Here is a 17,091-nt window from a genome sequence, read left to right as displayed (position 1 = left end):
CCCTTGAATACCAAGAACAAATACATAAACTTGATATCCAAAACCACACCTTGGTATGCCTGTTAAGTGAAAGACAGAAAATGGTGCATAGTGCAAAAAAATGTGCAGAATTATGAGCAAAAACCTGGCCTCAGATGCCAACCATAATAAACAGCCAATTTGCCCATGTATAAAATGAATGTCAATGCATACCAAGTGTGATATCATAAATCAACCAGTTTTAGTCATTCATGTTAGTCAAAAATCAAACACTTATCGTGTGGGGAGGGTTCATGTGCGTGTCCCAGAATAGCCCCAGTCTCGGCTCAACGCGTTTCTCCAGACATGGATCATCAGGAGGCTTGATGTAAGGCTTGCCAATTGGTTTCAGGACAGCATGATGTCAGGATAAGGGCCCCTGGAGAAACGCGTTGAGGCGAGACTGGGGCTATTCTGGGACACGCACATGAACCCTCCCCACACGATAAGTGTTTGATTTTTGACTAACATGAATGACTAAAACTGGTTGATTTATGATATCACACTTGGTATGCATTGACATTCATTTTATACATGGGCAAATTGGCTGTTTATTATGGTTGGCATCTGAGGCCAGGTTTTTGCTCATAATTCTGCACATTTTTTTGCACTATGCACCATTTTCTGTCTTTCACTTAACAGGCATACCAAGGTGTGGTTTTGGATATCAAGTGTATGTATTTGTTCTTGGTATTCAAGGGTTTTTGGGGTTATATAGGACCATATATCCATTGTATTGGATTTATCTATTGATCTGTATCTTTACCCCTAGAATCACCAGTGGTACCATATATCCAGTATATTGGATTTATCTATCGGTCTGTATCATTACCCCTAGAATCACCAGTGATATTTGAGGTTGGTCTAAACCTGAGGTTCATGTGCAGCTGTTCTATTTTACCTGTCCACTGTGAATGATTGTACCCTGTGTATAACTCTTAACCCTATCTATTTTTCATCATCTTATTGAGGGTTCATTGAGGGTCATTACAGGGACAGCCACCGCCGAGTGGGGGCGCCATTTTCGCAGGTATCAGGGTGCCGACCCCCGCGGTAGGTAGTGGACAGGAGGGAGGGCTATCGTAAAGGGTGAGCATCTTACCTTCCTCCCTTTATTTTTCCCTTTGAAATATTTTGCACAAGGGTTGTGGATTTTAATGAGTATTAATAAAGTACATAATTTTAAGGGTTATATATAGTTTGTTATGCAACACCCCCTTTTTCATATAAGTTCCTGAGCAGAAGGAAGCAACTGTTTTTCCAGGATAACCTTGTATGTGGCTTGAATCATACGTCCTTCACAAAGTTTAATCTGCCCAATTCCAGCCTTGCTGCAGCATCCCCAGATAATCACCGATCATCCACCAAATTTCTCAGTGGATGCAAGATACCGTGGCTTTTACGCCTCTCCAGGTCTCCGTCTAACCATTAGACGACCAGGAGTTGGGCAAAGCTGAAAATTAGACTCATCAGAGATTACCTTACTCCAGTCCAATTGAGCAGATTAAACTTTGCGAATCAAGCCGCATACAAGGTTATCCTGGAAAAACAGTTGCTTCCTTCTGCTCAGGCAATTTTCCCCAACTCTGAGGACTGTTTTTTTCCAGCAGGACAATGCACCATGCCACACAGCTAGGTCAATCAATGTGTGGATGAAGGACCACCACATCAAAACCCTGTCATGACCAGCCCAATCATCAGACCTGAACCCCATTGAAAACCTCTGGAATGTAACCAAGAATAAGATGGATAGTCACAAGCCATCAAACAAAGAACTGCTTACATTTTTGCCCAGGAGTGGCATAAGGTCACCCAAAAGCAGTGTGAAAGACTGGTGGAAAGCATGCCAAGACGCATGAAGGCTGTGATTAAAAATCATGGTTATTCCACAAAATATTAATTTCTGAACTCTTCCTGAGTCAAAACATTATTAGTATTGTTGTTTCTAAATGATTTTTAACTTTTTTATTTGCATTATTTGAGGTCTGAAAGCAATGTATTGTTTTGTTATTTTGACCATTTCTTATTTTCAGAAAATAAATGCTAAATTTATTGCTTGGAAATTCGGACACATGTTGTCAGTAGTTTATAGAATAAAAAAAACAATTTACTCAAAAATATATCTATAAAAAGATAAATCTGAAAAACTGAACATTTAGCAGGGGTCTCTTAAAGGAGTTGTCCGACATTAGCTTACCAAAACATTTTGAGTTTATCTGTGCTTTATTGTCATATAAAACACCCCTACATTGTTATTTTTTGTTTTCTAACTTTTGTTCCTCTTGATTTATCTCTTTGTTCTCTGCAGCTCTTTGTTTACATTTTGCTCCAGCAAACTGACCACTTCCTGTGCTAAACCTTCCATCCAGTCAGAGCTGGCACCGCCCGGCCTCGGTGTCCAGCCCCTCCCCCTGCCCACCCTCTGCACACACATTCCCTGTTAGTATTCTGCCCCAGCACCTGACCTGTTATTACTCTAGCAATGGAAATAAGAGCCCCACATCGGGCTCTGCACCCCCCCCCCCACACACACACACACACAACACACGCACGCACACATCGGGCTCTGCGCCACACACACACACAACACAAGCACGCACATATCGGGCTCTACACCCCACACCACATCAGGCTCTGCAACCCTCCACACACACACACACACACACACACACACACATCGGGCTCTGCACCACACACACACACACACACACACACACACACGCAATCGGGCTCTGCAACCCACGCCACAGCAGGCTCTGCAAAATCTCCCCCCCCACACACACACACACACACACCCACGGCGCTCTGTACCAACCCCCCCCTCACCATCGTTCTGTACCGACCCCTACCCCCATAGGGAACACATGTAGGCTACATTCACATGACCATTCCGTTTTTGCGGTCCGCAGAAAACGGTCCATTTTTTCACGGATGTCATCACGGGTGTCATCCGTGTGCCTTCCGTTTATGGAAGGCACACGGATGGATGAAAAATGGAAGCAAAAAGAAAGACAAATAGACGAGTAGATATAGAGATGAATAGATAGATATAGAGACAGAGAGAGGGATGAATGAATAGAGGGATAGATAGATAGATTAGATAGATAGATAGGTAGATAGATAGGTAGATAGATGAGAAAGACATATAATGTCCTACCCCCCTGCATATTCTAAGCTGGCACCCTTTAGTGACTTTCATGTGGCACTAAAGGGTGTTTAGCCTTGTATTAATCCAAAAAATAAATAAAAAAAAAACCCCACGTGGGGTCCCCCATACTTTTGTAGTCAGCTAGGGTAAAGCAGACAGCTGCAGCCTGCAGACCACAGCTGGCAGCTTCAACTTGGCTGTTAATCCAAAACAGAGGGCACCCCACGCTGTTATTTTAAATTAAATAAATAATTTAAAACAAAAAACATGGGGTCCCCCCCCAAATTGGATCACCAGCCAAGGTAAAGCGGACAGCTGTGGTCTGGTATTCTCAGACTAGGGAGGTCCATTATTGGACACTCCCCAGGCTAAAAATAGCAGGCCACAGCCGCCCCAGAAGTGGTGCATCCATTAGATGTGCCAATCTTGGTGCTTCGCCAAAACTCATGCCGTGCCCTGGTGCGGTGGCAAACAGGCGTAATATATGGGGTTGATGCCAGATGTGTAATGTCACCTGGCATCAAGCCCTGGGGTTAGTGATGTCACGTGTCTGTCAGATACCTGACATCACAACCCAGTCAGTAATAAAAAAAAATAGACAACAAAAAAAAAAGTTTTATTTGAAAAAACACTCCCCAAAACATTCCCCAAAACATTCCCTCGTTCACCAATTTATTGAAAAGAAAAACAAATCCAGGTCCGGCGTAATCCAATAAGGGGTCCCATGACAATCCATACCATAGTCAATGTCCCAGTCAATGAAGAACAGAATGTTCCCCATTGGCTGGGAGAGTAATGCAGTGACTTGAGCTAACATCAATAGCCCAGGTCACTGCAGGGGATGACAAGCACTGCTGCCAGGAGGTTAGATGAGATCATTACCTGCTGTGACGATCTTCGCTTCACTCCTGTCAGTGCCGTCACTGACTTCTATGCCCGCCGCTCAGCAGTATTGCCCGTGATGTCACCGCTAGTGACGTGAGAACGAAGCGGGCATAGACGGCAGTGACCGCGCTGACAGGAGTGAAGCGAAGATCGTCACAGCAGGTAATGATCTCATCTAACCTCCTGGCAGCAGTGCTCGGCATCCCCGCAGCTGCCTGCGCTGCAGGGTGAGAAGGTGCTGAGCCTGCAGTGCGAGCAGCCGCAAGGCTGGAGTAGGACACAGACTGCATGGGCACTCCTGCTATCCTGAGCAGGGGGACGGTGCTGGCGGTGACACCGTGGGTGGGGAGAGTACGGGGTGCGGGGGAATGTGTGGGAAGGTGCAGAGAAGGGGGGCGGGGACTCCACGCACTACCTGCCCAGCAGGGCGGCAACAAGCTGTTCCAGATTTGCACGTCAACATGGTCCTGCCCATGTTGACATGAAATGACTGGAAGCAGCAAAATCGCGGCAGGAGCGGTCACATGACCACTCTGTCCCGGGGGAGAGGGGCTGACAGCAGGACAGGTAAGTGGTCACTATCTACTTACCTGCCCTAATGTAGCCCAATAGGGTAATAATAAAAAAAGTCAAAATAAGCCGGATAACCCCTTTAATTTTTGCCAGGGTTGTACGTCCCCAGAGTGTCTCCATTACACCGTACAGCTCATGCGGGACAAGTATGCATGTATTAGCCAAGAAAGGAGCTCCGTACTGTGCGAGCAACACGGGTCTCCTCACTTCCTGTCTTTTATAGTTGGGTCGTCTCTATCTATAAGAGTAAAAGGAACAAAAAGGTGGCAACAAAAAACACCAGAAAAGTCTCAGTTCTAATACAGTTAATGCCCCCTGCGCCCAGTAATGGGGAATCTCCACATACCTCCACCTGCAGAGCCGCACACTAGATATATGGTACATGCTAGAGTGTACGGGCTCCTGACAGGTATGACGTAACTTGTCATGTGATAGGGGCGTGTTCAAAATGCAGCCGGATGTTTCCACAGGGAATAAATATTCTTTTTCTAAGTCCACTGGGCATAGAGGTGATTATAATAGAAGCGGGATCTGGTGGTAAGAGCTCCAGATGGGGGGAGCCTGAATGATTATAGTGGACAGGAAGAAACATCACCACGCCTACCAATAAAGCCGGTCACGCCCACAACCAATCAGATCACGCCCACTAACCTGTCAGGAGCCCATACATTCTAGGTTCAACCCTAGATATATGGCTGCTCTGTGCTTACAGGACCTGTGATGATGTCACATGGAGGGGAGGAGTCAGGGGTCACATGATCAGCTCCTCAGTGTATGCAGGACTCTGCTGTGCTGGTTGTCATGGGTCTGGATGAGGGGAAGGTTATGTGTGGGGTCAGGAGGGGTTTACAATGTGGATGTAGCAGAGCCGTGTGTATATGAGGTGTACGGAGCAGAGCCGTGTGTGTACGACATGTAAAAAGTGGAGCCGCATGTGTACAGAGTGGAGCTTCGTGCGTACGACGTGTACAGAGCGGAGCCGCGTGGGCATGATGTGTAAGGAGCACAGAGCCGTGTGTGTACGAGGTGTACGGAGTGGAGCCGTGTATGTACGAGATGTACAGAGCGTAGCCATGTGTGTATGAGGTGTACGGAGCCATGTGTGTACGAGGTGTGCAGAGCCGAGCCGTGTGTGAATGAGGTGTACGGAGCAGAGCCACGTGTGCGCAATGGGTACAGAGTGAAGCCGCATATTTACAACGTCTAAGGAGCGAAGCCGCGTGTGCATGGAGCGGAGCAGTGTGTACATGACGTGTAGGGGGCAGAGCCATGTGTGTACGAGGTGTGTGGGGCTGGGCCCTGTGTATACGGAGTCATGTGTATGATGTATACAATGTAACAGAGCTGCACAGTTTGTGTGTGTGTGTGTGACGTACGGAGCAGAGTATTACGTGTAAGACTTTTATAAAGTAGAGCTATACCTGTAGCACAGGGCTGGGCCAAGTGGATCAAGACAACCAAAGCGCTGAAAACAGAGGACCACAGGTCGCATCGTGCCCTCTCCGTTGCTTGTCTTCTGCCATGTGTTACAGGGAGACTGGCGGATTAGGATACAGGTGGTGAATATCCCAATCAGCAGTCGGGGTCCACCGTGTTCCAGGATGGTAAAGGAGCTGCTGGCTACCCGATTGGTCGCTCAGCCAATCACTGCCACCTTAATGTTTCAGCAATTGAAAATGGCTAAAACATTGAAATCCAGCCATGATCAGTGCAGCTATAAGAAAGATCATTGGCTGGAGCTGGGTGATCAATGCTTCACCCGCCCCCAACTCTGATTGGAGAGACCGCCCTTGTGACCTCTCGTGGATCTGGGGCCGGTGACCGCTCCCCTTAGCTTCACTCCGGCGTCTGTGGAAGGTGAGGAGAGTGATCCCTGCAAGTGCCCTGGTAAGCCCCTACCCCCCATCAGCTGCCACCGCCGCCGATCCACCGCCGATCTTTATCTGCCGCAGCCCCCTCCATCTGCCACCGCTATCCCCCATCAGCCGCTGCCCCCTCCATTAGCTGCTGTCCCCTCCACCATCTCTCACCCTCCCCGATCTGCTGCCCGCTCTCTCCCATCTCACCCTCCCTGATCTGCTGCCCGCTCTCTCCCATCTCACCCTCCGCAATCTGCTGCCCCCTCCACCATTTCTCCTCCCTGATCTGCTGCCCGCTCTCTGTCAGCTCACCTCCCCAATCTCCTGCCCGCTCTCTGCCAGCTCACCTTTCCGATCAGCTGCCTGCTCTCTGCCAGCTCACCTCCCCGATCAGCTTCCTGCTCTCTGCCAGCTCACCTCACCGATCTGCTGCCCGCTCTCTCCCAGCTCACCTCACTGATCTGCTGCCCGCTCTCTCCCAGCTCACCTCACCGATCTGCTGCCCGCTCTCTCCCAGCTCACCCTCCCTGATCAGCTGCCCGCTCTCTCGCAGCTCACCCTCCCCGATCTGCTGCCCGATATCTCGCCTCTCACCCTCCTCGATCTGCTGCCCGATCTCTCGCAGCTCACCCTCCCCGATCTGCTGCCCGCTCTCTGCCAGCTCACCCTCCCCGAACAGCTGCTCGCTCTCTGCCAGCTCACCCTCCCCGATCTGCTGCCCGCTCTCCCTCATCAGCCGCTGCCCCCCTCCCTGATCTGCTGCCCCTCCACCATCTCTCACTCTCCCTAATCTGCTGCCCGCTCTCCCTCATCAGCCGCTGCCCCCCTCCCTGATCTGCTGCCCCCTCTCTCCCATCCTCTTCATCTGCTGCCCCCTCCACCCCCTCTCACCCTCCCCAATCTGCTGCCCCCTCCACCCCCTCTCACCCTCCCCTGATCTGCTGCCCCCTTCAACTCCTCTCACCCTCCCCGATCTGCTGCCCCCTCCACCCACCCTCACCCTCCCCGATCTGTGCTGCTCCCTCCATCCCCTCCCCGATCTGCTGCCCCTCCACCCCCTCTATGAAAGGCAACAGTGTGGCTTATTTAGTTAGATCATTTGTAAAATGCTAAACCAAAAGGGGTAATAATTGACAGACAATAAAACAACCTTTAAGAAAAGACTGGATGATTCCATTAAAACACAATATTATTCATTATAAATGATTATGATTGATTAAAAATATATTGATATATGAAGGTAAACCTAGATGTACCTTGGTCTTTCCATCTTTATTACTCTAATTTAATTTATTTGATTTGTCTATTATTTATTAAATAACCTACTATATAAGAAAATGTGTAACTATAATCAATATTTCATCCTTATTGCGTTAACATACTAATGTAAGAATAATGTATTACTAGAAAGCAAATGAATGAATATATTGATGAATGAAGTGTTCTTTTCTTCCACAAATTGGCTCTTTTCCTTTTAACCCCTTAACGACCGCGGGCCGTAAAATTACGTCCTAAATGACATAATCTTACTGCCCGCGGTCCTCCGGCGGCAGCATGCCGCGATCGGCACACATCTCAGCTGATTTTCACAGCTGAGATGTGTGCCTGCTAGGCACGAGCAGAATCGTTATCTGCTCGTGCCGATTAACCCCTTATAATGGCGCTGTCAATACATGACAGCGCCATTATAAGCGCAATCGCGGTAAAGTTTTACTTACCGCCGAAACCGGAAGTCACGTGACGCGATCACGTGACTCCCGATAGTTGCCATGGTAGTACAGGGTCATGTGATGACTCCTGTACTACACATGAATTGGTTTCACTTTCGCTGTGCCCGGAGCACAGCAAAAGAGAAAGACAGCGTATCTGCTGTTTACAGCCTTCCAGCTGTGATCAGCAGATACTGCAGAGCGATCGGAATGCTGATCGCAATAGCCCCCTAGGGGGACTAGTAAAATAAAAAAAAAAAGTAAAAAAATAAGTTTTAAAAAATTAAAAAAAAACAAAAAAACCTAAAAGTTCAAATCACCCCCCATTCGCCCCATTAAAAATTAAAGGGTTAAAAAAATAAAAAATATACACACATTTGGTATCGCCGCGTTCAGAAACGCCCGATCTATCAAAATATAAAATCAATTAATCTGATCAGTAAACGGCGTAGCGGCAAAAAAATTCCAAACGCCAAAACGACGTTTTTTTGTCGCCACAACTTTTGCGCAAAATGCAATAAGAGGCGATCAAAACGTAGCATCTGCGCAAAAATGGTACCGTTAAAAACGTCAGCTCGAGACGCAAAAAATAAGCCGTCATTGAGCCTAAGATCCCGAAAAATGAGAACGCTACGGGTCACGGAATATGGCGTAAAATGTGCGCCACTTTTTTCGGACAAACTTCCGATTTTTTTTTAACCCCTTATATAAAAGTAAACCTATACATGTTTGGTGTCTACGAACTCGCACTGACCTGAGGCATCACACCCACACATCAGTTTTACCATATAGTGAACACAGTGAATAAAATATCTCAAAAACCATAGTGCTATCGCACTTTTTTTGCAATTTTTCAGCATTTGGAATTTTTTTGCCATTTTCTAGTACATAATATGGTAAAACTGATGGTTTCATTTAAAAGTACAGCTCGTTCCGCAAAAAATGAGCCCTCACATGACCATATTGACTGAAAAATAAAAAAGTTACGTCTCTCAGAAAAAGAATGGCGAAAAAAAAAAACGGAAAGCGAAAAATCGGCCGGTCGTGAAAGGGTTAATGTGATTAACTTGAACATAATCATATTTAATAAAGTAATATTTTTATATTAGATATTACTTAACTAAATATTTAAGTGTTTTCTCAATTGAGATAAAAAATTAGAAGGAAAAATAAAAATTGTAGAAAATTTTGATAAAAAATTCAAATATTGGGGGGCGTGTCCTGGCTATGGAGGAGTGAGGACGTGTTTGTCTCAGCTCCTGCCACCGGACTACATTACTGACAATTAAACCAGCCCAAGAGCCTGGAAGAAAAGGATATGCAGCGGAGGAGAAGGGAGAGCTCCCAGGGGCCCAGCAGAGGAGCGTCACGGACAGAGGAGAAGGGAATCAGAGGCTTCCTTACCGGGCCGAAGCAGAGGACAGCACCGCAGACATCTCCCAAGATGGAGAGGCAGGGGAAGCCCCAGCAGCAGCAGAGACAGAGGGAGGAAACCACCCGAGCAGTGGAGGAGAGGCAGCTGATAACCCCAGACAGCCAGCATGCAAGGTCTCAGGTACAGGGGATCCCTGGAGCAGGGATACAACCCCCACCATTGCTGATGGCAGACCTGCAGTGGGGAGGCCTCAGGAGGGGGGAAAGGTGCCCTTACCCCTGTCACAGAAGGAGGACAATAATAAATCTCAAGCAGAGGCTGTTAATGCTGCAAATGGGGAACAGGGCCCTGCTAGTGGAAATCTCCTATCTTCAGTGAGACACAGCCTGAGTCAAAGTGTGTATGATATGGAAATGCAAGCAGAGTTAGAGCCTGCCACAAGTACAATAAGATCACATGAACCAGGAGTGCTGACAGAACTTAATGAAATCCGGGCACACATCTCTTCTATGCCCACCAGAGAAGATATGGAGACATATATAGCAAGGCTGGAACAGGCATACCGCACAGAGCTGTCGGCCCTGAGGGGGGAGGTGGAAAGAGTGGACACTCAGAACCAAATACAGGCGGCTAAAATACAGAATATAGAAGACACCACTCAGGCACAAGGGGCCACTTTGGATCAACACTCCCGCCAAATACAATATATGGTGGAAGCAATGGACGATGCTGAAAATAGGGGCCGGAGAAACAATTTAACGGTCCGGGGTTTACCAGAGTCTGTTGAACCTAAGGATCTCCAGAGAGCCCTCCAAGTGATGTTTAATGAGATCCTGGGTGAACCATCAAGCCAACCCCTGGAGCTAGACAGAGTGCATAGAGCGCTTGGCCCTAGACCTACACAAAATGACAGACCTCGAGATGTGATTTGCAGGGTCCACCGTTATGTCCTTAAAGAGGCCATCCTGTTTAAGCTGCACAGTGGATTTTCACCAGCATACGAGGGGAGCCAAGTCCAGATTCTGCAGGACTTATCCCGTTTCACTTTACAAAGAAGGAGAGCACTGAAACCTCTCCTGGACATGCTCCGTTTGTATGAGTTTAAATACAGGTGGGGATTTCCCTTCCGCCTGCAGGTCCGACACGCAAGAAGAATGCATGTTCTTAGGAACCCGACTGATATGCCATCGTTTGCTGCAGCCCTGGACATTCCGTTGGTGCCTATAGAGGAATGGCCGGTGTTTCCAATGGGGGGATGGGGTGCTGCCCCAGATGGTGATCGGATGCGTGGCCCTCGAAGAGGAAGACCAGTCTAATGTTTAAGGAGTTATTGGTTTATAAACAAAAATTCATTGGGTTGTTTCGCAATAGAATGTACCTCCCAGTTTTGCCATAATTTTTTGCCAGGGGGATTAAGTCTTTTTGATTATGAGGGAGGGGGGTTCCCTCCCGCTTTCCTGGAAGGGGGGCACCCCTTGACGGTGTATAACACAATATTCTCTCTAGACCTTGTGTCCTCACATTATATAGGGCTCTGGCTGACAAACTAAGTTGAATAATTGCTTATTGTTAGTCCAGGGCAGGGGGCTCCTTTGTAGAAAGGTCCCTCCCTGATTGGGATAACACGCCATAAAGGAGTGGCGTAGTCTCACCATCCCTAGGTTAGACAGTTTGGTGTTCTCTTATACCTATACAGTTACTTTTAGTCTTTTTAGACCCGACGTTAGGGTCTTGTTGTGACCTTGAAGGCGGGAGGCACTCTGACCTCCTTGCCTTTGGTTTCTACTGCTTTGTTGGTAGTTTCTTTTGTATTCTCGACCTTCTTACCTCTTCTCTTTTATTTCCTCTTCTCTTTCCATGCTATTCCTACCCTACTTGGCTGCACATCTCTCTCTCTCCCTAATCCCCGAACCTATCCCTAGAGTCCCCACCGTTCCTCTGCATTGGAATGACGCAGATTAATTGGGGTTCACTAAATGTGAGGGGACTTAATGTCCCGCAAAAACGCTCCCAGATATTTTTTGACATGCACAAAAAAAAGAGTCCATATACTATTGATCCAAGAAACACATTTTAAAACGCGCCACCTCTCCATCTTTGGAGACAGATATTGCACTAACTGGGTCCACAGTTCCAACCCAGAGTCAAAATCCAAGGGAGTGTCCATAGGCATCCATAAGTAATTAGTGCACACAGTTCTAGATACACAGGTGGACACGGAGGGAAGATTTATATTCCTGAAAATTAATGTTAACTCATCCATTTTTACCATTGTCATTTGGTATCTACCGAATAGAGACCCGTCGACGACCTGCTCCTCTCTCCTGTCATCACTGGATGAATTCGCAGAAGGGACCGTGATCGTGGGCAGTGATTTAAACTTCACTTTGGACCCTAAGGTAGACACAACGTCGGGACATAACTTTCTCTCAATAAGGAAACTAACGAAGGTTAAGCGTTGTATACAGGAACTCAGATTAGTGGATGCATGGAAAACACTACACCCAGTAGACCGTGACTACATATATTTTTCCCCGGCTCACTCTTCGTACAGCCGCATAGACCTATTCCTTGTAAGTCAGAAGGCCCTGACATGGAAGCTACAGGCCTCTATAGGCAGTATCTCTTGCTCAGATCATGCCCCCATATTTTTGAGCCTCACTATCCCAGATGGGCCTCGGAGGCCGTGGTCTTGGCGGTTGAATGATAGTCTGCTGAGGGACTAGGGATGCTTGAAAGACCTGCAGAACACAATAGATGAATTCTTGGAGATACACTCAGGAGACACTACTACCCTACCTGTTCAATGGGAGACACTCAAGTGTGTGTTGAGAGGGATTCTGATCAAACATGGGGCTAGGATTAAGAGGGAGAGAGCCCAAACCATTCTGTCTCTACTTCAGAATATTTCAGACCTAGAGAAGATCCATAAGCAGACATTATCCCCGGTGACACTGACAGAGCTAGTTAAAAACAGAGGAACTTAAATCCATTCTGGACCGACAATACGAGCGCCACAGGAATAGACTAAAAAGATTTATGTATGAATATGCGGACAAATGTGGCAGACCACTAGCTAGGTTATTACATCCGAGGGGGGACCCCAGTCACATCCCTACGATCAAAAAATCGGACGGCATTTTGACTCAGAACCCAATCCACATAGCGGAGCAGTTTCAAAAATATTATAGTGACCTTTACGACATAAGGGGCAAATTTGGGGATATGCCACAAGAAGCTTTGGAGACTAAAATAAATGATTACATACTTAAAACAGCCCTGCCGACTATACCCAATACTGAGGTTGAAAACCTAGAAGCAGACTTTACAGAGACAGAAGTGGCATCTATTATCAGGGATTCTCCCTCAGGCAAAAGCCCAGGTCCGGACGGGTTTACCACTAAGTTCTATAAAATTTTTCAGACTCAGTTATCCCCGTTCATGACCAAAGTATTTAACTCCATATCTGAAAACTCCCAGTGGGTAGCACAGTCTCTTGAAGCACACATATGTGTTATCCCCAAACCGGGAAAGGACCACTTGCTGGTTACAAATTACAGACCCTAGATTTTAAATTTTTCTCTAAAGCACTTGCCAACAGACTTGCCCCGTCCCTGCCTGGGATAATACATACGGATCAGGTGGGATTCGTAAAAGGCCGGGAGGCACGGGACAACACCAACAAATTGTTCATCCTGATGTCTCGGTCGAAGGCTCAGTCTCTCCCCATGTATTTACGTTCAGTGGACGCGGAGAAGGCCTTCGACCGGGTCAGTTGGAGCTTTATGATGGCAGCCTTGAGACAGGTGGGTTTGGGTCAGAAATGTTTGGGTAGAATTGCGTCCCTGTATACGAGACCATCAGCAAAAGTCAGGACAAATGGGTTTCTATCATCATCCTTTCTGGTCCACAATGGAACGACACAGGGATGTCCACTGTCGCCCCTCTTATACGTCATAGTCATGGAGCACCTTGCGGTCGCCCTGAGAAACAACACAAGCATCCACGGGATAGAGGCGGGGGGGGAGAACCGTAAGCTGGCTCTATTTGAGGATGACCTTCTCATGTTCATTTCCCAACCACACATATCCTTCCCGTCCTTGCTCAAGGAGTTCGAAGAGTTTGGCAACTTAAGCAACTTCAAAGTAAATTTTTCTAAATCAGAGGCCATGAACGTGACTTTATCGGCAGAAGACCTTGCGAGAGTATCACAAAACTTCCATTTTAAGTGGCAACCATCAGTTTTAAAATATCTGGGAGTTATGGTACCTAGGGAGCCAGCAAAAATTGTACATCACAATTTTTTCCCCTTATTAGAAAGGACAATCAGGGACTTAAAGAAATATGACAAAAAGAGATTGACGTGGTTTGGGCGTATAAACGCGATAAAAATGGATGTGTTACAGAGGTTCCTGTTCCTGTTTCAGACAATACCCATACAGCTACCGCTAAGTTACTTCTCCAAGATCCGGACAGCCTTGTCTGGGTTTGTCTGGGGGAACAGGAGACCCCGAACAGGAATTAAAACTCTGACCAGACACAAAAGTGACGGGGGGGCGGGGCTCCCAAATTTTCAGTTATATTACAAGGCAGCTATCCTAACGAGATTACTGGACTGGCATTTTCATGGTAATTCGAAACAATGGGTGGTGATTGAACAGGATATGCTGGGAACTCCCTTACATTTACTTCCATGGTTAGAGAAAGAAAGTAGGATCCAGATAGCGAAAGGACAGCGATGGGGATGTGGGATGGAGAGATAAAAAAGGATCTCTCTCTCAGGAGCAGGGCCCACTTACCCCCGTATTCGGTAATAAGAAGTTCCCCCCAGGACTCCACTCCCATAGATTCGGGGGATTTACTCGGGCGGATGATACTCGTTTTTGTCACGTGCTCCAGGGACACACCCTACCAAGTTATACTTCGATGCAGGCCACAGGGAAAGAGATTTCCTGGATGGAATATACGCAGTTGAAATCTTTCCTCTCGTACCAGGACAGGGAGAGAAGGATGAGGACACCCCCTACTCCTTCTGAGAAAGTATTTTTACAGGGGTCTTCACCTGGACATGGCATCTCACTAATTTATAAAATGCTGAACCAGAGAAATAGGGTGGATAAACCTCACTTTGTCTGTAGGTGGGGAGAGGATATTCCAGAGGACGATTGGAGCAGAGCGTACCTGTGGACCCACAAGCTTTCCTGGCATGCGCCGCTCAAGAGAAAAGTTATAAAATTCTCTCAAGGTGGTACCATTACCCGACTAAATTACATGCTATATTTCCCTCCGTGTCTGATGTGTGCTGGAGAGACACAGGTACAATGCTACACATATGGTGGAGCTGTACTAAGCTGCAACCCTTTTGGGACTCAGTGTTCTACTTGTACAAAAAGATGAGCTGAGGTGAAATAGAAAAGTCCCCCCAGGTTGCCCTTCTTTCTATGCTCCCAGGAGCTATTAAAACACAAAAAAGGGACATGTTGCAATTTTGCCTGGCGGCTGCCGTGTGATTATCCCACGATTTTGGAAACAGACTAGATGCCCTACGGTGCTGGATTGGTTGGAGGAGATGACAAACCTCCAGAGAATGGAGGAACTGACAGCAGAACTAAATGGGAACACAGAAAAATTTACTACAGTTTGGGGGCCATGGATTATGTTCATGGAGTCCCCAGAGTTTGTGGAGAGCTTGGCGAGCTTTTTGAACTGAGAACCGGTGGGGAGTCTCATTCCTCCCCCCCCCTTTTTTTCTTTTCTTTTCTTGCTTTCCCCCCTCTCCCCCCTTTTCTCTAATTTCCTCTTCTTTATGCTTGTATCTTTCCTCTTCTTTCTTTCTTTTCTGAACATTAATCTGCATTGTTCTAGTTTCATTTTTTAGATGAAAAGATTTATCAATAACTCATAAAGACAATAGACATACAAGAAGAATGAGCATATTAGGATACGGGAAGTCAAAAGAAGTGGGAATTCTGACCTATAATTTATAAGTGGTTGTATGGTAATAGCACAAAGATAATTTGAAGAATTCCAAGAAATTTAGTAATGTAACAATTTCTGGATGTTATCCCGGCATTGAGAAAATGATGTTTATGTATTGTAATTGCACAAATAATATATTTGTATGTTGACAACAGTTTCATCAATAAAACAGATTTGAAATAAAAATGCAAATATTGAATAAAAATAATCTAGAAAATAAAAATATAAAAAGGAAAAATGAAAATTGGAATAAAAATAAAGGATAAAAAGTCAGAATAAAAATAAGGCTTATGTACATGACACTTATGTTCTTAATAGACACAACTTTAATATTACCAATTTCTTGTATGATTCCCATACCTGGCATATTATCAAATTATAAAAAAATAATTAAGTTATGTAATTTTTGTCGATAAAACTCTTCTTTAGTATATTAATGCATTGTGATTACCATACTTCGTACTTGTATTCCCAATAATTATTCTTTGTACTGTACTTGATTTAATACTGATTATTAAAATAGTGTGAAGACATGTATATTAACCATAAACATGTAATTAGGACCAAAAACGTTTTTCTTTTAATATCATGGAATATGATGTTATGAAAATAATTAATATCAAATTAAAATTGATGTTGTAAATCTTCAGGATAAATCTTTATATTACCATTTATATTTGAAAAGAAAATGTTTACCAATCTGTGTAACAATAAAATAAATAACACAACTGTATAAAAGTAAAGACATTGGAAATACTTTCCTAGAATGAGAGTCAAAAAGGTTTTCCTTTTTTTTTTCTTTTTGTCTTGAAGCTTCAAAGACTTTCTTGGATAGAATTTCAGTCAACAGCTGTTCATTCAATTAGACTGCCACACATATGTACACAGGACTGTTCACATAGAAGACATTGACAAAACACATATTGTTTTTTATTTTCAATTATTTTTCCATGCGCATTTTAAAGATATGATAATTAATTTGGAATACTTCTTTAAATATACGAATTACATTTATCACATATACTCATGAGTAACACAGATACTGTACTTTTGGCCACATGACAGTCACATATTATTAGCTCAGTATTCAAATGTCACATGCCTTAGTTAAGTACAAAGATGGAAAGAACATTCCATCAGCAACAATACGCGTGTAAGTATTCCACTCAAAAAAACTCAGGTTACACATATTAGTGACATTACAAATAGTACTAAGAAAGATATATGTATTCATATTCCTAAAAAAATTGTTAAAAACGGATGAGCTACTGTGACGTCCTGGGCAAGCCAGGGGTCACAGGTCACAACATCACATGCACCCCACATTCCCGGCAGGTACACCTAGGCTAACCTAAAATCCTTGTTGCCTTCCTCCAGGGGCTGATGTCCACACCAGGGGGTGGGCCAGGCGGTTGGCTCCGCCCACCGAGGAGTTCACAGCCCTGGAGGCGGGAAAACCAGGCAGTCAAGCTAGGGAAGTGAAGGAGTAAACAGTGAAGTTAGGGAAGTGAAAGAAGAAGGAGGTGAAGTGGTAGAGGAGCTAAG

This window comes from Anomaloglossus baeobatrachus, chromosome 5 (genome assembly GCF_048569485.1).
Source record: "Anomaloglossus baeobatrachus isolate aAnoBae1 chromosome 5, aAnoBae1.hap1, whole genome shotgun sequence".
Taxonomy (NCBI): Eukaryota; Metazoa; Chordata; class Amphibia; order Anura; family Aromobatidae; genus Anomaloglossus; species Anomaloglossus baeobatrachus.
Note: the sequence above shows the minus strand (reverse complement) of the source record.